General features: G+C 42.4%; 1 long non-coding RNA gene across 4 annotated transcripts in view; it reads left to right on the top strand.

Moving 5' to 3' along the window:
• Window positions 1–23,075, top strand: part of LOC135972495 (uncharacterized) — a 69,515-nt gene that overhangs the window by 23,073 nt on the left and 23,367 nt on the right. For 3 of the 4 annotated variants that reach the window (XR_010588957.1, XR_010588954.1, XR_010588955.1), the window contains exons 2-4: window positions 17,391–17,492; window positions 19,825–20,001; window positions 20,128–20,349. This is a non-coding gene — a long non-coding RNA (uncharacterized LOC135972495). Of the gene's footprint in view, window positions 1–6,911; window positions 7,085–17,390; window positions 17,493–19,824; window positions 20,002–20,127; window positions 20,350–23,075 lie in introns of those variants that run through there. The other variant, XR_010588956.1, reaches the window with a different exon arrangement.

The raw sequence follows: 23,075 nt of genomic DNA, 5'->3' as shown, positions 1-23,075 counted from the left end.
AATGGAAACAGTGTACTGCCTCCCTTAGGCCTGGTCTACACCAGGAGGTTATGTTGAATTTAGCAGCGTTAACTCGAATTAACCCTGCACCCGTCCACACAACGAAGCTATTTATTTCAACATAGAGGTCTCTTTAAATCGATTTCTGTACTCCTCCCCGACGAGGGGAGTAGCGCTAAATTCGACATGGCCATGTCGAATTAGGGTAGGTGTGGATGGAATTCGACGCTAATAGCTCCGGGAGCTATCCCACAGTGCACCAGTCTGTTGACGCTCTGGACAGCAGTCCGAGGTCGGATACTCTGACCAGCCACCAGCCACCAGCCACACAGGAAAAGCCCCAGGAAAATTTGAATTCCTTTTCCTGTCTGGCCAGTTTGAATCCCATTTCCTGTTTGGACATCGTGGCAAGCTCAGCCGCACTTGCAACGATGCAGAGCTCTCCAGCAGAGGTGACCATGCAATTGCAGAATAGAAAGAGGGCCCCAGCATGGAATGATTGGGAAGTCTTGGATCTGATTGCTGTGTGGGGCGATGAGTCCATGCTTTCGGAGCTGCGATCGAAAAAACAGAATGCGAAGATCTACGAGAAGATCTCAAAAGCCATGACAGAGAGAGGATACAGCCGGGATGCAACGCAGTGCCGTGTGAAAATCAAGGAGCTGAGACAAGGGTACCAGAAGACCAAAGAGTCAAACGGACGCTTCGGATCCCAGCCCCAGACATGCCGTTTCTACGAGGCACTGCATTCCATTCTAGGCGTGGCTGCTACCACTACCCCACCACTGTCCGTGGACTCTGACGATGGGGTATTGTCGACGGCCACTTCCTCGGAGATGTTCGCGGACGGGGAAGATGAGGAAGGAGATGAGGAGGACGAGGCAGTCGACAGCGCTTTCAACGCTGATTTCCCAGACAGCCAGGATCTCGTCATCACCCTCACGGAGATCCACTACCAACCCTCCCAAGGCGGTAACTCGGACCGTGAATCAGGGGAAGGATCAGTAGGTAAGTGTTTTAAACACTTATTTTGAATAGAATAGGAATGGTATTTTAACAATGGGTTTTTCATGATTAGTTTGCCCCAGTCGCTTTAGTTTTTAGTCCTTGCCAGTGCAGCTACTGGAAAATTCTGTCACTATGTCCGGGGATAGAGCAGAAATCCTCCTGGGACATCTCCACAAAGCTCTCCTGGAGGTATTGTGAAAGCCTTTGCATCAGGTTCCTGGGGAGAGCGGCCTTATTGCGTCCTCCATGGTAGGAAACTTTTCCGCGCCAGGCTAGCAGTAAGTACTCCGGGATCATTGCCTCGCAAATCATGGCGGCATACGGCCCTGGTGTTTGCTGGCATTCACGCAGCATGCGGTCTTTCTCTGTCTCCGAAATCCTCATCAGAGTGATATCACTCATGGTGACCTGCTTTGAATTAGGGGAATGTTAGTATTGGGACTGATTGCCTGTTCCTTTACATAACTGTAACCGGTGGTTTACAGCCACGCGGTGGAGGCGGGACAGGGGCAGCATGCAGGGATCTTTCCCGGGGACTGATCCGCCCCGTCCCACAGGAGGGTGGGACAGGGGCAGAGTTCATGCTGGCCGGATTGCCGGCAGCAGGAACTGGCCAACGCTAGGAGCATTGCTTGGAACGTGAAAGGAGGGCACTGCTATAAATTAAGCTTTCAGCAGCCAAAAGTCTACGGCTTACCACGTCCGCCTGCTAGCCGAATTCCGTTGTCCGGCCCCGCTTGTGTGATCTGTACAGCAAGACCCCAGGCACTCAATGGGAAGGCCGAAAATTCGACCTTGTACTGAGTGCGCATGTATGTGCCTAAGATTTCCAGTACAGTTTAGGTGATAGGTACTGTGCATGGTCTTGTTCACAGAGAGAGACTATATTCATTGTTCACAAAACTGTATCTTTGTGAGGAATTCACTCCCTTTTTCCCATCCCACAGCTGCGAGTGTCTCCCGAGCTACCCCGGCATCCCCTTCCCAGAGGCTGGCGCAGATCTGGCGACGAAAGAGAAGGACACGGGACGAGATGTTCTCAGAACTTATGGGCTGCTCCCGAGCCAAGGCGGCACAGCAGACCCAGTGGAGGGAGAACATGTCGCAATACCAGTGATCACACAGTGAACGGGAGGACAGGTGGCAGCAGGAAGACCAGCAGGCGACTCAAACGCTGCTTGGACTAATGAGGGAGCAAACGGACACTCTCTGGCACCTTGTAGATGTTCTGCAGGACCGGAGGCAGGAGGACAGAGCCCCGCTGCATTCTATCTCTAACCGCCCTCCCCCGCCACAAAGTCCCAAGAAGGAGGGGCGGCAGGGGCCGTGAAAACAGTCACTCCACCCCTGCAGACTGCTCAAGTAGCAGAAGGCTCTCATTCCCAAAGTTTTGATAAGTCCTTTCCTTCACTCCAAAAGCACCTCACCCAAGCCCCCGTCCCAGTTTCATCCCTTATGTAGTTGTTAATAAAAAATACGTTTCTGGTAATTACTGTTTCCGTCATGTTCTTTTAGAGGAGAGTGTGTTTGAAGAGGGGTAAGGGGGGTGGTAATTGGAGAGGACAGTCACCTTTACCAGGGTACAGACACAGGGGCAGGTTCAGCAGAAGGTCACACACACATTGCAGTCACTAGGCACCCTGGTCAGTCTGGGAGGTGGTTTTCATGTTCTGTGTGGAGGTGCTATGTGAGTTTGTGGCGGGGGAGGGCGGTTACAGATCTTATGCAGGGGTCCTTAGCCTGGATGACAGAGCCACGCAGCACGGGATCTGTAACCGCCCTCCCCCGCTCCATTGAAACAACCAGTCCACCACTGCGGACCGCTCTAGGAGCAGGAGCCTGTCATTCCTCGAGTTTAGAAGCATCCTTTCCATCACTACACCCGCTCCCGACCACAGTCTGCGTTCCAGTTTCAACACTTTACCATGAAATCCTTAATAAAGAAAACGGTGTTAATGAACAAAGTTTCATTATTTTATTTTTAAAGGTGTGTTGGAAGGGGGGAAAGGGGGTTGGTAACTGGAGAGGATAGTCAACATTAACTGGGTAAAGAAACGGAGGCAGGTTCAGCTTCTGTTTAAACAAACTTAATAGTCACAAGTTACCTTGCTCACTCTGGAACTTAGCTTTCAAAGCTTCCCGGATGCACAGTGTGTCCCACTGGGCTCTTCTAATTGCCTGGCTGTCTGGCTGGGCGTAATCAGCAGCCAGGCGATTTGCCTCAACCTCCCACCCCGCCATAAACGTCTCCCCCTTGCTCTCACAGAGATTGTGGCGCACACAGCAAGCTGCAAGAACAATGGGGATATTACTTTCGCTGAGATCAGAGTGAGTCAGTAAGCTTCTCCATCTCCCCTTCAGACATCCAAAAGCCCACTCCACCGCCATTCTGCACTTGCTCAGCTGGTAGTTGAAAAGTTCTTTTTCACTGTCCAGGGTGCCTGTATAGGGCTTCATGAGCCAGGGCATTACCGGGTAGGCTGGGTCCCTGAGGATCACTATATGCATCTCCACATCCCCAACAGTTATTTTGTAGTCCGGGAAGTAAATACCTTCCTGCAGCCGTCTAAACAGACCAGAGTTCCTGAGAACACGAGCATCATGAACCTTGCCCGGCCATCCGACGTTGATGTTGGTAAAACGTCCCCTATGGTCCACCAGTGCTTGCAGCACCATTGAAAAGTAGCCCTTTTGGTGAACGTACTGGCTGGCCTGGTGGTCCGGTCCCAGGATAGGGATGTGAGTTCCATCTATAGCCCCACCGCAGTTTGGGAATCCCATCGCGGCGAAGCCATCTATGATGACCTGCACGTTTCCCAGGATCACTACCTTTGAGAGCAGTAGCTCAACAATTGCGTTGGCTACTTGCATCACAGCAACCCCCACGGTAGATTTGCCCACTCCAAATTGGTTCGCGACTGACCGGTAGCTGTCTGGCTTTGCAAGCTTCCAGAGGGCTATGGCCACTCGCTTCTGGACAGTCAGGGCTGCTCGCATCTGGGTGTCCTTGCACTTCAGGGCAGGGGACAGCAACTCACAAAGTTCCAGGAAAGTTCCCTTACGCATCCGAAAGTTTCGCAGCCACTGTGATTCATCCCAGACCTGCAGCACTATGTGGTCCCACCAGTCCGTGCTTGTTTCCTGGGCCCAAAATCGCCGTTCCACAGCATCAACATGACCCATTGCCACCATGATGTTCACGGCGCGGGGTCCCGTGCTTTGTGAGAGGTCTGTGCCATTCTCAGACTTAATGTCCTCACCACGCTGCTGTAGCCTCCTCGCCCGATTTCTCAGCATCTGCCTCTGAAAAAGATGGATGATAAGGTGCGAGGTGTTGACAACGGCCATAACTGCAGCGATGATCGCAGCGGGCTCTATGCTCGCAGTGCTGTGGTGTCCGCGCTGTCAATCACCAGAAAAGTGCGCGAACTGATTGCCCGCCGGCGCTTTCACAGAGGGAGGGCGGGAGTGAGGGTTGAATGACGACAGTTACCCCAAACCACCCTCGACACATTTTTTGCCCCAGCAGGCATTGGGGGCTCGACCCAGAATTCCAATGCGCAGCGGGGACTGCGGGAACTGTGGGATAGCTGCCCACAGTGCACCGCTTCCAATGTCGACGCTTGCCCCGTTAGTGTGGACTCACAAAGTCGAATTACTGTCCTTAGTGTGGATACACACGTTCGACTTTGTAATATCGGTTCCACAAATTCGCTTTAAGTAAAATCGATCTACTCTCGTAGTGTAGACATACCTCAGTCTCTTGATACTCAAAAATGGCTACATTGGTTTTGCTGAAACTTAAAAAAAGTCACCCTCAGGCAGAGACTAAATCTGGAAAAATTCAGCCTGAAAGGTAAAATTTTGACCAAGTTATAAGCATCAGAAAATGCCCTTCAAAATGGAAATGCTTAGACAACCTTACTATAAATGTTGATATGTGTTCCAGCTATAATAAAATCTGGTCAAAGTACTCAAATTAACAAGCCTTGACTAAATGATTGACTGTGAAATTCTATGTCAAAAACAACAAACACTGCTGAGAATGATTCCTGAATTTAGCCTGAGAATTTGCAGAACGTTACATTTTGACAGTGAAGGACAAAGTCAGCAAAGGTGTAAGCAAGTCCAACTTCATTAACTTTAAGGCAGTTCTACCTGCTTACTCTAAAGTTGAATTTAGCATTGATTTCTCACAGATTAGAGACAATTACTGAACTGATCTTTAAGGTCAAATATTTTTTGTTATTCCAGTTGAACTGTATTTAAATAAATCTAGATTAAGCTAGCTCTGTTATCTTTCCTTTACCTTATTAAGTGTTAGTGTATGAATATTGTTTATGTTAGTGATGAGAAATAACTGCCCGGCTTTGCAAATACAGTATATACCGAGTTAATTTTTCTGGTTTTCTTTAATTTATTCTGTAGCCTTTGACTCTTTAACAAACTTCTGGTGTAGTAGTTTATTGGAATAAGTATCCAAACATTTTGTCTCTGTTACAAATACAGGGCTGTTGAGCTTTCCGCTGTAGCAAAAACAGTTTTAATGAAACACAGTACTGTAGAAATTGGCCTTCTGCTCTTATTACTCTGCCAGTGCACCATAGACTTGACCTGTGACATAATAGTTATTCCTGACTTGAACCTCTTGTCAGCAGGGACTGTTCATTGATCAGGACATGCAGGTGAATGAGGACAGACACAGGGATGGTTTAAGCAGCAGGCCACAGTTTTATTAAACTTAGCCCCCCTCCCTAGTGTTATCTGCTCCATCTCCCTTTACTGACCATTTAAGTGGGTTCAATGCAGGATTTACAGGGTTGCTATCATATAGCCGATAGCTCTCCTCTGCCTGCTCTTGTGATTCAGCCCACTCTGCTGAATCCTCTCATCCTTCCCTGATGAGGAGGACAGAAGGTACCAAAGAGGGACCTTGATCTGTGAATATTTCAGTCCTCCCCATTTCCCATTGGCCTGAGGTCCACCAACAAAATCCCAGGTCTCTCTTATTTCTGGGCACTGGCCCTTTTGTCCTTTTATCTGCACTGGACACAAGTTGTGGCAAACTAAACTTTCATACACGTTCCTGGTATTAAATTTCTAAATTGTATTCCTGTTTAACCTAACCGTGTCTCTATCAGGCCTCAGCCAATTTGGCCCCAAAGGGAAACATTCTTTCCTGACCCTAAAACAGGTCACATCCACAGGATCCTAAAAACTCAGTTCCTATACTATCTAATTACTGGGACATAGGGTGTTTTCAGCTAAAATGGGGCAAGAGACTTGAGCAACGTAGGGCAATTATTAATGATGGTGGGGAGCAAAGAGCCAATCAACTTCTATCTCCCTCTGGCTGGCCAGTGAGTGGCAGAAAGCTCAAGAGAAGGACCCTACCTTGGCATACAGTTCCCTTTTCAGTCTGAAGCTGTCCAGCACCATGCTGATCCAATCAAGTCTCCCACCCTTTAAAGTGAGTGAGTGGTTGTGATGGAATGCACTTCTGTATTCACACCATACACACTATTGTAATAATCTTTGTACAAAATATGCCTTGTATGGTATCATTTTGAAAACGAATAACTTGCTGGTTAATAATATCATGGTGGAATGTAGCAACATTATACGTAAAGTTAGGAATTCTCCCTGAATGATGCTGATGGCACATATTCAAACCCACATAGCCCTGATTAGGCAAAACTGGGCGAGCAGGTCTTAAACAAAGGAATGTGTGTTTACCTCAGTTTACATTTACATTGTAAACAGAGTCCTGAGACAGTGAGGGGGAATGCAGGAGACCAGGAAAATCTGTATTTCAGCAAACAGAGGTAAAAATAAACAGAATGTAACTTCTTTCACCATTTGACATCATGTCACCTTCTTTACAGTTTCAATAAACTTTTCTTTGAGGGATAACCTTTAGGAAAATGCATCTCCAAGGGGGACTGGACTTTAAAAGGGAAGGGCAAAATAACCCAGTTTCTCTTTCCCTATCAATCTCTCTTGAACCTAAGAACACAAACAAAAGAATCTAGCTCTTTGACTCTGACCTGAAGACTTGTCAGTTGGGATGCATGTGGTAAGAATTTTACTTTGAACCAAGCCTAGTTTGTGAAGTTTTAGTATCAGGAAGCCTTTTATCTTTATTTCTCTTATAACAATTTCAGAGTTGAATGACTATACTTGTACTCAAAATCCTATCTTCTTGTGTTAAATACACTTATGTCATTCTTTAATCAAAACTAATCCACTGTTGTGGTTAAACTGAGCTGTGTGATAACTCCATTTAAAAGGAGCAAGTTGTTGTATATTGTTCCCTTATATGGGCAATTGACCTAGTATAGATGGACAGTCCAGGAGAGGGCTAGACAGTGCAGAACACACTTTTTGGGGGCAAATTTGGAACTGGGAGTATGTTAGGGTCACCCTGCAAGTAGTAACCAAGGCTGCTGGAAGCCACTGTATTGCTGGTGTTTGCTAACAGACTGCTGAGGTCAGAGCTGCTGGACCAGATGCTCGGGGTATGACATGCATGCTGTTTGGCTGTTTGTGAGGAGCCTAGGCTGGGAGCCATAGCTGCAAAACATTGTGAGGTACCCTGGGTTGCAGGCCAGGTGGTGACACAGCTCCTTATTGGTCTGGATTGCACCTCATAATGTTATAACGGCATTATGCTAGATTAAGGACTAGTCTGAGATCACCAAACTGATATTTTCCCCAATGATCTAAGTAAGAACATTCACTCTGGTCTTCAGGGGTAAAAGGCAATACTTATCCTTTTTAAAAAAAAAAAATATAAATACAACATTCCGGTTACAAAGCTGTCAGTTATAAGAATTATTTGTAATATAAAGTCAGCTGTACTGCTACCCCAACTCTCCAAACTTTGTCAATTATTGAGCTAAACAGGCGATTTAATATATCACAAGAACAAATTTTTAAGAGAAGTTGCACTGTTTTATTATCTGGCTATTGTCCCAATTACCTGCTACTATTTCTCCTACATGTAGGCTGCCTCTCATCTTGCCTTTTAGTAAACATAATTGTTCATCATTCCATTTCTGAATCTGCTTATCACCAAAGTACAGTTGTATATTGATGTGTGTTTGTGGGTCACAGAAATAGTCATAGTCCAACAGTCATACATTCATGTTCTAGACACCATAGACACTGTTGTTGGAGAGCTCTTGGCATACTCCAATCAGTGTGGTCTTTTACAATTTATGAAGAACCTTTGTGAATAATTAAGCAGTGTCATTCCTGATTATCTTTGTAATAAAAAGGAAAGCTTAGTAGTATACACCCACACCTTCTATGTTTGTCATAATTGATTATTGATCGTGATTGTTTTCCCCTAGCTGTTTATAATTAAGATCCAGCTTTTAGTAATATTTGCTGTTCCTCTAAGGTGGTAGAAGACTTAATGGACTGAATAACACTGATCCCAGAGATGAACCATGATATAGGACAGGGATTTCCAAACTTTTTGCTGGCATGGCCCTGTTTTAATGAAGTATTTCCTGCCAGGACCCTAGACAGCATGGAGTTTGCCATTTTGAAGAGAAAAATGGTGCCCTCCACACACGGTGACCTCGAACGCACCATATGTGTGAGAGCATCCTCCATGCGGCATGACATTTTGCTCCACAAAATGGCATCTTCTTCCCAGTATGTATGTATAGTGTGCGTGGGGTCACACTGTGCAGAGGATGCCATTTTGTAGAGCAAAATGGTGTCATCCATGCGTTGTGACCTTGCATGTACAGTGCTTGCGAGGTCACACTGTGCAGATCAAAATGGCATCTTCTGCACACTAGGGATCACCGTGACCCCATCTGCTGATAGCATGATCCCATGTGGAGTCATGACCCACAGTTTGGGAGTCGCTGATATAGGAAAAGATGGAGCTATTTTAGACACTAGAATTGAGGATTATAGAGGAGTCATTTTCCCTGGTGTAAAATACAAATAAGAGTGTGATTTGTGTAAAGTACAGTTGGACTGGGGAAAATGTCTGTACTGAAAGGAACTGATGGATACAAATATAATACAAAATACATAAAGTGATACTGCAGATAATTGTGCTGCTTGGATATAAGTAGTGATCAGCAATATTTCTGATTAAATTAAATGTACTGAAGGAGTGTTCATTTGGGCCTTATCACTAAGGAACTGTTTGTTAATTAACATCGCTTATTTTGTTTTACTATAAGAGTCCAGGGTTGAATTGGTTTTGGGCCAATCGGCTGTATATCAATAGAAGAAACATGAGTACAGCAGCCTCTTGGTATTATACTACCTCCATAGTCTCTGACTTTAATATTTAGTGTATTATTAAGAAAACTGATGGAAATAATAGCTTTCCTTACTCCTGTTCTGCATTGTTCTTACATAGATTTTAACCGCATTTTCATGTTGTTCATATAGATATCACAGTGAAAGGGATCTTGTAAGTTAAGTACATGTAGTAAGGATAATATTGTCCTAAACTGCTTTTCCTTCCATTGTTCCTTTTTGAAGACCACAAAATATTTTTTTCAATTAATAGTTTCCAGACTAATAAAATAGCTTGTCCTTACCCAAGAATATTTATCATCTAAAGAATTATCAGTAATATATTCAGTGGTCTAGTCTATCTTCCCCCCCCCCTGATTAAGTTAGTATCTTTCTGGGATGTGATTAAATGTTAACATGACAAGGATATTAGTAATATGGTCAGTTGACCTCTGATTCAGCATCCATTAGCATGATATGAAATGACGAATAATTTGTGAAAAATCACGAGGCATTTTATTAAACTCATTATTGTTGTAGTTTGCTATGCCTGTACTCACTCCTTATTTCACTAGAATAAATTCCCTTAAAGAGACAAAAACATTACTTTTAACTGGTTAAGTCTGCTTGAGTGTGATGTCTAGCCCTATACACATCTTTGAGAACAGACTTTGATTTTTATTAATTTGTTAACTTGAAATTTAATGAACAGTTTATTCAAATATATATGAGCCTAGGAATTTCGTGAGACCCATTCACCACAACTATTTACTTGAGTATTCAATATTGGTAATTTGTCATGTGTGATTGCTGAACTGAGTCACATGTTATGGTGTCCGTTCCCTCATTTGTTAATTCCCAAACCTACAAAGAGTTCTTGAGATGGCTGTGTGAATTATTCTGATTTGAATACTTGTACAAGTATATATTCATGTGCCTATTCAACCCCTTCTCTTTATGTATTCTTGAACAAAAACCCCTTAGTACACACAGGGATATGAATACAATTGAAGCAAATCTGTGTCTTCTGTTGAGACAAATGATTAATATTTTTTTCTGTACTGTTATCCTAGATTTCATGTAACTCCCAAAACTCCTCTTCTTTTGAAGCTGGATTCAACAGTGCAATTTGTACACTAAACAATAGTTTCTAGTTCTGTTAAAGAACCACTATTTAATTTATATATACATAACTGATCAGTGAAATATCTATCTTTATAGCTTTTAATATAATTTTAACAACTTAGGTCTGAATAATGAAAAAGTATCTACCATGACAACTTGTTGAATGACTGATGCTACATTTCATAAGGGGACTTGCTGCAAAATGCCAATCAAGAGTTGAGAAATTGTCAAGAATTCTGAATATATATTACAATAGATTATTCCCCCTGGATTGTTTCACCAACAGCCAATAGTAGGGACGCTCTGTAAATGTTACACCACAAATCCTTTCCAGAAAAAAATACTAAAATACTCCAACTAGATTCTGTTTGGATACAGCATTTGGTGTCCCTAGAGTCTACATGTGCCTATAATTCCAAACCGAGAATTAAAAAATATGTCAACATTTGATCAAGACGCTTTACTCTGTGACTTCACTAGTTTCAGCTATCTTTACTTTTAATACACAGAAAGACAAATAATTTGTCTATACTGGCAAGTAGGGATGGGCTAGGAGAGCTCTTACAAGCAACAACAAATTCTAGTTATGGCTAGAAATGGAAAACTGGTTGTGGGTAACCCATGTTCTTAAATGGATTTTTTTGTGTACCCTGAGAATAGGGAAAGGTGTATATATTGGATATTATATATAGCCCTTGCTTACCATGAGATGATTTAGCTAAATAACCAAAAATTTCAATTGGGAAATGCTGCTAGGTGTCTCATGGGAGTTGTAGTTGAGATGCTTCATAACCTCATTCTCCTCTATGGGTTGGGCTCCCTGTCCGAATTATGAATTATCATCCCCATGATGAATCGCAGTCTCCCTCTCACTGAGGCACTGTGGGGCATCATGGGAAATGTAGTCCAGCTGGGAAGTCCAACCCAGAGAGAAGAATGGAAGCATGAAGCACCATGGTGGTATATCCAAACTGAAACTTTTCAGTTTTTGGGTGAAAAGTTGAAATGCTCTATAGAAAACAGTCACTTTTTAAAAAAATACTGTTTTTAGTACAAAACATTTTTCCCTATTGAAATGCAATCAGTCCAACAATGGAGATCCACTGGCTATGTAGGCCCTCTGGGAGTGAAATTCCATTCACGATCCCAGTTTCTATCATATGGATGTTCCCTGTGTGAATGCTGTGTATTGACAAGGTATGGGAAGAAATTTTGGACTTCTGTACAAAGTCTGAGTAAATGAGGTTTGCTTAGGGAATCTGAATGGAGACTGGGGGAGAGAGAGCTGTGAGGCACCTCACCGCTACCTGCCCTTAACATGACCTAGTCTTGTCTGTGCCTGCTGTGTATCAGCTCCCTGGAATCACCCTCCTCTGGCAGCACTCGTACTGCCCTCCAGACCTCAGCAGATCTTGCTGTCGCCATACAGGTAGTATGCACACACCAACCCCCAAGTTCCTGGAGCATTCCCTGCAGTGTCCAGCACCTTGTCCACTGAACTACCAGAATTTCCAGGATGGCCGCTCCCAAGGAACAGTACACACCAGCTTGTTTAGAGTCAATTCAGGACCAGCACTTTGCTTAACACCACAGCACTTAGATATATCTATAGTGAAAACAAAAATAAGTTTATTATCGAAGAACAGATATTCAAGTGACATTGACTAAGAATATTGGAAACAAAATCATAATATGCTTTTTTGAGACTAAACTTAACTAACAAGTTATCCTCTTGTTTAAAGAAGCTTATCTTACCTAAAGTTCTTACCAGAGTTTTCAACCAAGCCTGGTTGAGATCCCACTTTTGTGAAGCAAATTCACTGTCCACTTAACTCCTAGGTCAGGGATGACAGGGCATCGTCTTTGTCCCCCAAATATTGTAGAAAAAACCCTTGACGTTCTCCTCCCCCCATCTTCTTTTTTGCTTTTTTTGTCTCTTTAAATTTTTTCACAATCCTTCACTTGCATTCGGTTCAGACTAGTAGAAGGAGACTGACTCCTTGTGAAACATGCAGTTCTTAAGATACATATAACAGCCAGCTAGATAAATATTTCTTTCTGGACAGCAAACCCGTTTTTCACCTTTGCTTGTGACCAGTCTCTTACACAACACCTGTACATACATTTTACAATGATACAGATGACCAGTGTGACACAGGCTTTCATTTGAGACCCTCATATGATATTTTTTGGTGAACTAGAATGTACACACTAGACTCAGGAGATTCCTGTAACCCCTCTCCACCCCCTTGCCAGTTGGATTAGGAGGTTTTTTGGGTCGCTCCTCCCCCCAGGTGTTTGGCCGCATAGCTGCAGCTTCACTATAGCCATATGTCTTCCTTTCTCAGCCTCGTCTTTCCCGGGGAGAACCACATCATAACATTATAGTCTCCCCCCCATGCAGCTGCTGAATGTTATTACTGAAGCTAATATATGTGGAAATATTTAAGTATTTGCTCACCTTAATTTTTTTTGCCACCAGTAATATAAAGACGTAGGGTGAAATTCTGATGTCATTAAAATCAATGGCAAAACTGCTATTGAGTTCAGTGTGCCAGGACTTCACCCCTAGTATTTGGATCTGAGATGGATCAGATTTTTAAAGATCTATGGGCTCCAAAAGATGCAGATGGATGCTTTTGAAAATCCCACAAGGTACCTAACTCTCATTGTATCTTTACAAGTCTGAATACCTGTACAAATCTGGCCTTAGTAACATTCAACAGAAAGTTGGATACATTTCTAGAAATACATATTGCACTGCAGGGTTCATGGGTAATAATCTCTAATGCTTTCCAACAAAAGGTAGTTTCCTGAATTAATGTAGCACATCTGGGCACTGTTCCAATGAAAATGTTGGCTAGATGATGCCCTGGCTGAAAATATTGAGAATTAAATAGCTTCAGGCAGGCACTGCCAGCTAAAGAGAACCCCTTCCCTACCCGAGTAGCTTTACTGCATGTTTGAATGGCAAAGAGTGTAAACAACAATTGGTCATGGATTTTTAAATGGAAAATGTTAAACAAAAGTAGAGGTAAAGATTTTGATGCAGGTAATCACTAATGAAACAGTAATTCTAGATCTAGTTCTGCACATACCAGGATAGTTTCTGGAGAGCAAATTCTAATATGTGCTGGATATTTTGTGTGTGTGTGTGTGTGTGTTTTATTGTAAAAGAATTGTAATAGAGCCGTTGTGGGGCCAGGTGGTCTAATGGATAGTGCATTCAGTGTTGCCTCTCAGCGGGAAGGCCCTTCTGTCCAATTTCTCACCTGAGGATGGGTTTTGCTTCCCCCGGGTTGCCATGTCCTTGCCCTCTTTTTATCAGGGGGAGGGAGGTGACGTTGGAATGTGGCTTATGGCTAGCAGGGACAATGGGTAGGGGAGCCAGAGTCCTCCCACTCCACTGGACTCCAACTGATGGGCCTATGAGATTCAACAGCACCCTGGAATTCCCTCAGAGTTACCCTCCCTGGGTCACTTCCTACCATCTGTCTCTCCCCTATGGCTCCAGGTCCAATATAAGGTAACAAAAGAAAAAGAAAAGGCAACTAAACCTTCAGCCCCAAATGGGCTCAGCGTGCAGCCCTACTCCCCGCAGGGAGGCTTCTTTGGTACCCTTGTCTAGGAGTCCTTAGGGTGGGTCTGTCTTCCTCCACAGCCTCCCTCTGGCTGAGCTGGGTTGCTCCATTTCAAGCTTCCTCTCCAGAAGGAGCATACTTTGCAGGTCCGGCGGGGTGGGGCTACCCGGCCCAATATTGTCCTTTAATCCTTTGGGCCCAGTGTGGGGTTTGTACACCCCATCACAAGAATATTGTGCACAAAAACAGCTTTTAACATCCTAGCTTGAGGTGGAAAAAGTACTTGTTGAAGAGACTAGGACGACATGCCTGAACACCTGGTTGAATAGAAAGTCTTTATTATAGACTAAGGGCCCAAACTAGTAGTTTCTATTCATATGATGAGTACTTCTTGCTCATGTAAGGAGTCTCACAGATGTCAGTGAGGATCTTCCATGAATAAGACGTGTTCAGGGGAGCAAGAGTTGCACCATTAGTTGTCAAACTGTGGTTTTTAACCTTTAAAATATTTCTCCTCCTATTGAGGCTGTGTTTGGTCATTCAATGGGAAAGATAATTATGAGCTCTTTATAATGATCTCTGGAATCTTCTCTGCACTTCCTAGTACACAGATGATGTCACAGAATGATATGGTCTGTGACAACCCAGATATCATAACTTGTGTGGGCTACCGTGGTACTTCTGGTATCTTTGTTAGGTGATTGATGTCATTACAGAACACACCAATGATCCTGGAAGTGCCAGGAGGATTTCACATGCAGAGTGGGAAAACGTGAGGAAAGAATTTATTGCTTACACTAAACTGTATCTCTTCCTGGTACAAACATTCTTAGCTTGCCGAGTAAATTATGTCTTTACAAGAGAACTCATTTCCTCCAGGCTTTGCATATGTATGTATCTCAGATACTTATATGGTTCCCATCACTGTAGTATCTGAAAGCCTCACAATCTTTCACATATTTACTCTCAAAACACCCCTGTGAGGTAGGGAAGTGCTATTATGCCCATTTTACAGATGAAGAACTCAGACATAAAAAGATTAAGTAACTTGCCCTATTTCACACAGAAAGTCTGTGGCAGATCTGAACATGGGTCTTTCAAGTCCTAGGCTAGTGCCCTAACCACTGGAGCATCCTCCTTCTCCATTAAGCAACCACTGATGACACATGCAGGGGTTATTTTTCCAAAAACACACCTTTAGGATTACTTAATTACCTTGCAAAAACATAGGCAAGCATTTTACATTCAGCATACTTAAGACCAGGAACTATATGTTTTTAAGAAATGTAGATGCTGGATATAAAATAATCAATGTCTGTACAGCAAGTAGAATTCATCTCCAGCCGGATGGACACCACTGTCATGTGAATTTATATTTTTAGAATCCATTAAGGATACACCAGGAGGCACTTGCTGAGTGTAGTGTTTTTGTTCCTCTTTATGTCACTTGGCAGTGAATAGGTTAAGAACACTCCACTCTGCATAAGCCATCCCATTAGGAAATAAGAGAAAGAAATGGGTAGGTAATGAAAAATGCTTGGTTGGAAATGTTAAGAAATGAAGTCCAGTAACATGTGTAATAGCAGTAGACGGTCATAGGTTTATGGAGTGTATTGATTAGCTAATAGCAATAAAAGGAAAAGATTAGGATGTTGTAGACAAAGACCGTGATACTGAGCCAAAGAATCTGCAATCAATCACTAATTTTCAAGATCCTGAGGAGGATACAGGGCTGACTGATAAATCTATAGGGAAGCAAAAAGCTCTCATCTGCTGACACTTGTTTTACCCCCTTTCCCTCACACACTGCTCACCCTCCAACCACTCCCCTCCACCCCTTCTGGTAATGAATACCAAAAAAAAGCAAATGCCCCTGAATGAGGATGCTGCCTGGGACCATGGGAGCAGACGAGTTTGAGAAATGATTCTGTATGGCAAAGCTGAAAGATCTAGTCCTCTTTCCTTTAAATTGCTGGGAATGAAGAGTAGTGACTATTCTGAGATAGCGTGGAAAGAGTTAAATCTGGTTTCAAGATAACCCATGCTATCTGACAGATGACAACTATGTGTTAATGTCACAGGAAGTTCCTAATTTCCTGGACAAGTTGGCTAATTATGATTGCGAGCTTATGCTCAGAGCACATGACTTGTTCTATGAGATGTATTAGACCTAGTATATGCCATATGCTGTGGGGCCTCTACATAGAGCACAGGCCTTCAGGGAGAAGTCCTCTTAAAACAGAATAAGAGATGAACCAAAGAATGATTGCACTGTGAGACTGGGCACTAGCCGCAGTGACACTTACTGATTGTTGTTTTTCCTTATGTGTAAAAACTTTCCAGAACTATAGGGATTAATGCAAATGACACAGGCACTTAGTGGAAAGAAGAAGGATATAAGGAGTTCAGAACAGTAAAATGACAACTAAGGGAGATGAACTGGAATGTGTCCCCATGCTGAGGTCAGGACTCCTTTATCCCACTGCCCGTGTGCAATAAGGGTTAAAAATGTCTACTGTGTACTAAATTATACAGGGGCAGGCAAGTATGATTCCCCTTAAAAAGCTTGTTTTAGCTAGGATCCTCCTTTTAATTACAGAAAAAGATTCTGGCATTACTGTCCTCTCTCTTTAGCAAATCCTTTTGAAACAGCAGCCTAAATAGAAGAAAATTGGCCTTATTTAGGTAACCTGCAAATGATGGCTGCATAGCTTGCTGTGGCTCATCTTACAAATCTTCTGGAACTATTTCTTTTAGGTTTAAAAAATCCAATTTAAATCTAGCCTGTGTACAGAATCTTCAATCCCTCTTAATATGTCGGGGCACTATCCGGAAACCAGACCACACATGTTTGTATATTCTAGGAGAAAAACCAATCCTGTCTTCATTATTCAAACCATCAGCCCAAAGACAAAGGGGAAAAATAAGAAACAAATCACTACAGTGACACCCAGATCTTTCCTATTTTATCTTGACAGGGTTTCATTTATACGATGGTGCGTTTTCCTTTGCAGCTATTGCCTCCTGTTACTCTTTATGGTAATTGAAGCTGGGCCCAAAAGACCTTAGAGGCTTGTATCTTCTCTTCACATGAGTGACGCTTCAGTGATAAACTTGAACTTAAAGTTACTGAGGCGTAACTGAGGGTTCATTTGATAGCTAGTGGTTTTCAGCAGCACTGCAGGGCTTCAGGGGCTCAGCGTGAGCGAGATTGTTAATGTCCTGTGAGGAAAAACAATAACACATTTCATTAATGCATTCATGTGTGAAGCATCCATTAGTGAACTGGAGGTATTAATGACGTTATGCTTTAAACTGACATGTGGGGCATGACAGGAATTGCAAGGTCTGATGGCAACAGATGACAAGATAAGCAAATATTTGAATGGCTTCATTTGCCTGCAGGTCAAAGGATGGGAAGTGAGAAAATGAAAACCTGGGAGAGATTGGTGGTGTTCTAGCATGGACTGAACTGCGGCAAGACTAAAGGAAAACAGAGCTTACAAGGTAAATAAAGTCTTTACTAAGGGCGGTAACATTGTAAAAGGGAAAGGTCTAATTGTTCTAGAGATTCAAACTGTGACATTAGAAGAAATGTTAAGAATGCCACAGCAAAGTTTGAGGTATACATATGTGCATACCACCTTTGTTTGTATGAACACACCTTTATTTGACATTCCAGCTTGTTTCCCCTTTCCTGCCTGCTGGCAGCAGGGTTTAAAATCTAGGGCGATATTCATTGCTGGCTAAATCATCAAGACTGTGGCTGCTTATGCCAGCACTGAATTTGACCCTTGGATTTTAATGGAATTGTTCATCTACAGGTCAACAGAAGGTATTAAACAGTTGATAATTGGAGGATGGGATTAATTTTCCTTCTCAGAACCTTTGATTGTTATGTGTTTTGTTCACTTTGTCAGGGTTTAATTATTCAGTTTTAGTTGGTAAATAGACTGATAAAGGCCTGTTCACCTGCTTGGACCACGGTTGGATTCTTACACAAGATTCTGAGTAAAAAGGACTTGACAGCTGCAGCTGAGCCTTTAGATGACAGCAGTGCACATCTCAATGCCATCAAGCATAATTTAACATGAATAATCTGACATGCTTGGCAGCTTCTCGGAGGAGGGGGGAAGAGGCCACTGTTTTGCTAGCTCTGAGTCAGAATGACGTTCCACAACCGGAGAGTTTTTCCATTTAGCACCAGATTGACGCTCACTAGTTGGCTAATGCAGTGAGATTTACATTATGAACACGATGCTGCTGCTGACTTGCTCAAAAAAAAAAAAGAAAGGAAAAAAAAAGACTTAGTCCTTCAAGATTCTTGTGCAAAAAACAAAACAAAACATGTCTCTCTTCGAAGATCCATAGCCCCCATCATCCAATAGCAAAGTCTAACTATGTGCTTATGTACCCCTAATTTCCTCTCACATTCCTGTGTTAAATTTCAGTATAATGAGTCTGTTACCTACCCAAGGCTTGTTCTACACACATTTTAAATCAAACCTGTAATGGTTAATATAATCGTAGTGACACTCTCTCACCCCACACCCTTTAAACGCTGGAAAGGTTGCCAAACCGTTTCTGTTTACAACCACAATCAGAAACATTCCTCACTTACACTGAAATTTTCCACGTATGGAAAATTGCACTGAAAATTTCCCTGAAGGTACGTTTTTGGGAGAGAAGTTTAAGCCAAATCCCTTCAGACATTTGGAGTTATGAGAGGGTGGGGAAAAAAATAATTTTTCCACTACATAGTTGCCAGCAAGTAAAACATGTTGCCAGGGACAATTCTTTTAATAAGATGCAGGGCTGTGCATAAATTCTGGTGAGTTTTAGATTAATTTCTTCATAAGTGGGTGAGAGAGAAAATGTTCTGCAGAATGCATGTAAAATGCTCTGCTAGTGCTCAGCCTGCACCTGACGAACTTGAAAAATTATTCCTTAAAGTCCCCCCCCCGCCTTATTTTTGTCAGCCTGCCCATATTTTGGCCAGAACTAATCTGTATTCTGACCGCTCCATGACCTCCCCAAAGTAGGCGGAGCTAGGAGATGGCTGCCTGGTGACTGAGGTAGTGGGAGGAGGAGCAGCCACAGCAATCCAGTGTCCTAAGTATCTTTTCCTGCAATAGAAAAATTCAAAGAGAACTCTATGGGGATGATTTTGCAGAGTCATTTTTTTGCCAGATTTGAGCTGAAGGTTCTCAAAATTCAGAGGTGTTTTGATCCCAGCTTTTAGTTTTGTCGTGACCTTTCTCCTGCTGTTCTCTAAAAAGTAAACTGGGGACACTGACTGGGAATGGATAAAATAACAGCTTGCCCTAATCTTTGTCAAAAAATAACCCTGCTCTGCATCTTCTTGGGCTATTGAAAATATTTGGTTAATTTATTTCTCCTTTTCATGCTTCTCTGCCTGTCTTGGCCAAATTCATCCAGAAGTGGAGATACTTAAAATACAATGGAAGAGTCGATTCCTACATGATTCCAAGCCTGATTTCTAAATGAAAATGACTTTGATAAACTGCTGAACTTTTGGATGCTTATTTGAATTGAACCACCAAACCTTTTGTGACTTGTCCATTGCTAATGCAGGTCTAGCTCCTATGACATTGACAGTGATGAAGGGTGGTATATAATGTTAAATGTTGAAGATAAGAGACCAGATGAAAGGAAGCCCCTGAGCGTGAATCATCCCATGGCAATTAAGTAGAACTATAGAAGTTTTGACCTTTCTGACTAGAAGATGTCTAGAGGTAAATGGCAATAAGGCAAAGGGCAGGCATGTCATTCATGTAAAAATGACTTAGTAATCTTTCTTCACATTACCTTCCTTTAGGTAAGAAGAAGAATCCTTGTTCCAGTCCAAGATTTCCCTCTATCCCCATAGGATTGCTATGTGTCTTCCTTGTGGATTATACCTCAGGAACCTGGTTTGGAACATAGGCTGCCATGGTAGTGGCAATGCTGGTAGAGTTAAAGTCCTGAACCTTGAAGTTTGCATCCTTTCATGAAAGTATCTCTTTGTCCCAGATCCCTGCCCGATGCCTTCTTACCCTGATTGGCAGCAGAATCTTCAGGGAGGCTATTGCTGTATTTCCAGACTGTAATCTCTTGCTCTCTGTAACCTTTACTTCTACAGATTAGGTATAGGGCCAGATTGAATCTGCGTTCTATCCTTTTGAATTTTTGCATGTTCTGCGATGCAGTGGTTTCTTGGACCCCCAATCTCTCAGCACAGGAGAATTGAAAGTGGAATTGCTAAAGACTAGAATGCATTCAGCTGAGCCCAAGAGTTGTACTGTAAAGGTTAGGAGGAGGACCTAGGACCACAAGTACGCTTGGGGGCGGCTCCACAGTAAAGGTAAGAAGACAGTTTCCATTACAAGAGTAATGCTGACAACCTCACATTGAACACAAACTTCACTCCTGATTTGTGGTCCCTACCCAGAGCAGATTTTTTTTTTAAAGTTAAAGGGGTTAATTAGACAAGTCATCTTTGAGCTGTGTCATTTTGAAAGAGCGCTGTGTGTGTTCATTTTTTAAAAAACTTTCTTGTTGTCCACTCTCAACTCACTGTAAAAACTTCAATCTGCTTTTATTCACTAATTCTCAATGAGAACTAGTACATTAGGATGTAAATTTTAACCACACGTGAGTGCAGAGATTTTGTTTTATGTCTGCATGATTTGTAACTTTCACAAGAGGCCTGGCAAAGGTTGCTGTAAGCTCTGATATGCACTTCTTTTAAAAAACAAAACACTTCATTGTACAATAAAAAAGTAAACAAGCTTAACCCCTCATCCCCCTTGATAGCCCTTCTTATCATAAAGAGAGTCTTCAAAATGTAAACCAGTTATTAGGCTTATAAAGTTATAAATCTGTCATGTGACTTTTCCTTAAATATACCAATTATTCAAGATTATTTAACCCCTCCCCCAAAACAAAACAAAATCTCACCAACACCAATCCTTGTAAGTGTAAGTTTGAAGTGTAACTCACAATCACCAGCCATCATCAGAGCCCTTGCTTAAATGTTTGCTCCTAATCACCCCCATTTTCCCACATAGTCCACAGGAAATGGTGGGACAGGGACCCATCTCCACGCAATGTGAACTCCTTCAGATCCTTGCTCTCACTGTTAGCAGCTCCCTCAGAAAAGCACTTTGCTGCACTAGTTCATGAACCATGGCTACTTCCCCCCTTTCCAGCTCAACAGATGGGGTCCGTGTGAGGGGAGTCTTGTAGGGAGACAGTCTCCTGAAGGAACTTCTGTATACTGAGAAGAAGGGGACACCAGGTAAATATGATCTCCATGTTGGTAATAGGGAAATGACTATGCCCTTGTCTCTATATTTCTAGATGCAAAACACACTCATAAACTGTCTTCTAATCCCAGCAGGTACCCTTTCTCAGTAAGGACCCCTCAGAACAGTATGGGCCCTTTACGCTTGTGCTACAGTGCTAAAAATAGCAGTGTAGATGTTCCTGCTTGGCCTATGAGACCCACCCCCCTCACCAGGTTTCAGAGCCTGAGCGGGAAAGTCTATGCAGCTATTTTTAGTGCCAGGGGGTGAGCCCGGATCTGTTTACCTGGGCACTGAGACTTGCTGCTGCAGTTTTATTGCAGGGTAGATGTACCCTTTGAGACTTTCTGCAAGCCTAATCAATTTTCTTAAGCTCATTCTGGAAGGTGGAAGGTTATGCTTTGCATTTGGAGTGCGTGATTTTCTTTTGAGAGACGTAGGTTGCTTTTCAAATATATAAAACTGATACTTCATGTGTTTAAAATTTGCATGGGTATATTGCACTCCATAGTTAAATCTAAACACAAATAAACGCGCTAGATTGAAGGGGGTGTGTGTGTGTGCACACAAAATTAGCTTTTCTTTCATTGCTCATGTTTAATGAGTGTCAAATTTATTAGAACAGGCAAACTGTGCTTTCTTCTCTGCCCAATAGAATACATAAAATGCTACATATATTTCTTCCAAGTATTGTACTGCTTGGAAATCTGCAAAGGCAACATCAGAGGTCTTGTCTACACAGAGCAGCAATGTGCTCTATGGGGGTGTGATTTCTAAAGCACACTAATGTGTTCCGCACAAACTGCTCTGTGTAGACCCTGCTGGCACAAATTAAAAGTTCCCTTGTGCACTTTAACATAGTGCTGACTATGTTAAAAGGCACCAGGGAATTCTTAGCTCATGCCAGCAGGGTCCACATGAACAGTGTGCTTTACAAATCACAAATCCGTAGTGCACCTTGCAGCTCTGTAGACAAGCCTAAAAAAAATCAAACCGAGTGGAAGATAAACTGTGGTGAACTAGTTCTCTTCTGTAAATTAAATTTCCCGGAGTCCCATTTTTTTAAGGCTTTGTACATATACTTTAGATTCAAATAAAGATAGTTTGTAATTAATCATAAAAGAAAGTTACAGTCAGAACTTGAGCTAATTCACATTTCATCAGTTCACATGGAAAAATGAAAGTCTCTCCACTTCTGAAAGATTTAATAGCAAAGTGATGTGTGATATCTGCTATTGCTAAAACTTCATAGCTGTTTGTTTATAAATATACTTTGAAATATTACAATAAATTGAAGCTAACTGAGCTAAGTACTTTTTTGATTCCTTACCTATGGTTTATAGTGTTTGACTTCATATACATCATACATAATAATTATTTGTTAAGAGTGAACTCTGTTTGGGACTGTACAAGACCCAAATATACAGTCTGTCCTAAAGAGAATACAATCTGAGAGAAATCCAGAGAAGAAAGGAATTCACTGAGAAATCCAGTTTGAAGTAATCTGTAGGGTGTTTTTTTTTTTAATTGTCTGATTAACTTAGTTCTTTTGGGTATCATGGAATTGAATTTTTATGAGGGCTTTGAACGAGAAGGGTAAAGTCTTGGTAAATGGGATCACAAGGGACAGCGCCTATCAAGGTACTGCCGTGCCTTCATTAAGTAATATTTTACACCCACTTTGCACAGGTGTAAATGATGACATAAAGTGCAGGACAACAGAGAATCCGGCCCAGGAGATGTAGGTTTGGTGCCTGGCTCTGCTACAGGCTTCTTGTCCTAG

This window comes from Chrysemys picta, chromosome 6 (genome assembly GCF_011386835.1).
Source record: "Chrysemys picta bellii isolate R12L10 chromosome 6, ASM1138683v2, whole genome shotgun sequence".
Classification (NCBI taxonomy): Eukaryota; Metazoa; Chordata; order Testudines; family Emydidae; genus Chrysemys; species Chrysemys picta.
The sequence above is the reverse complement of the archived record's forward strand: the minus strand, read 5'-3'. Positions and strand labels throughout refer to the sequence as shown.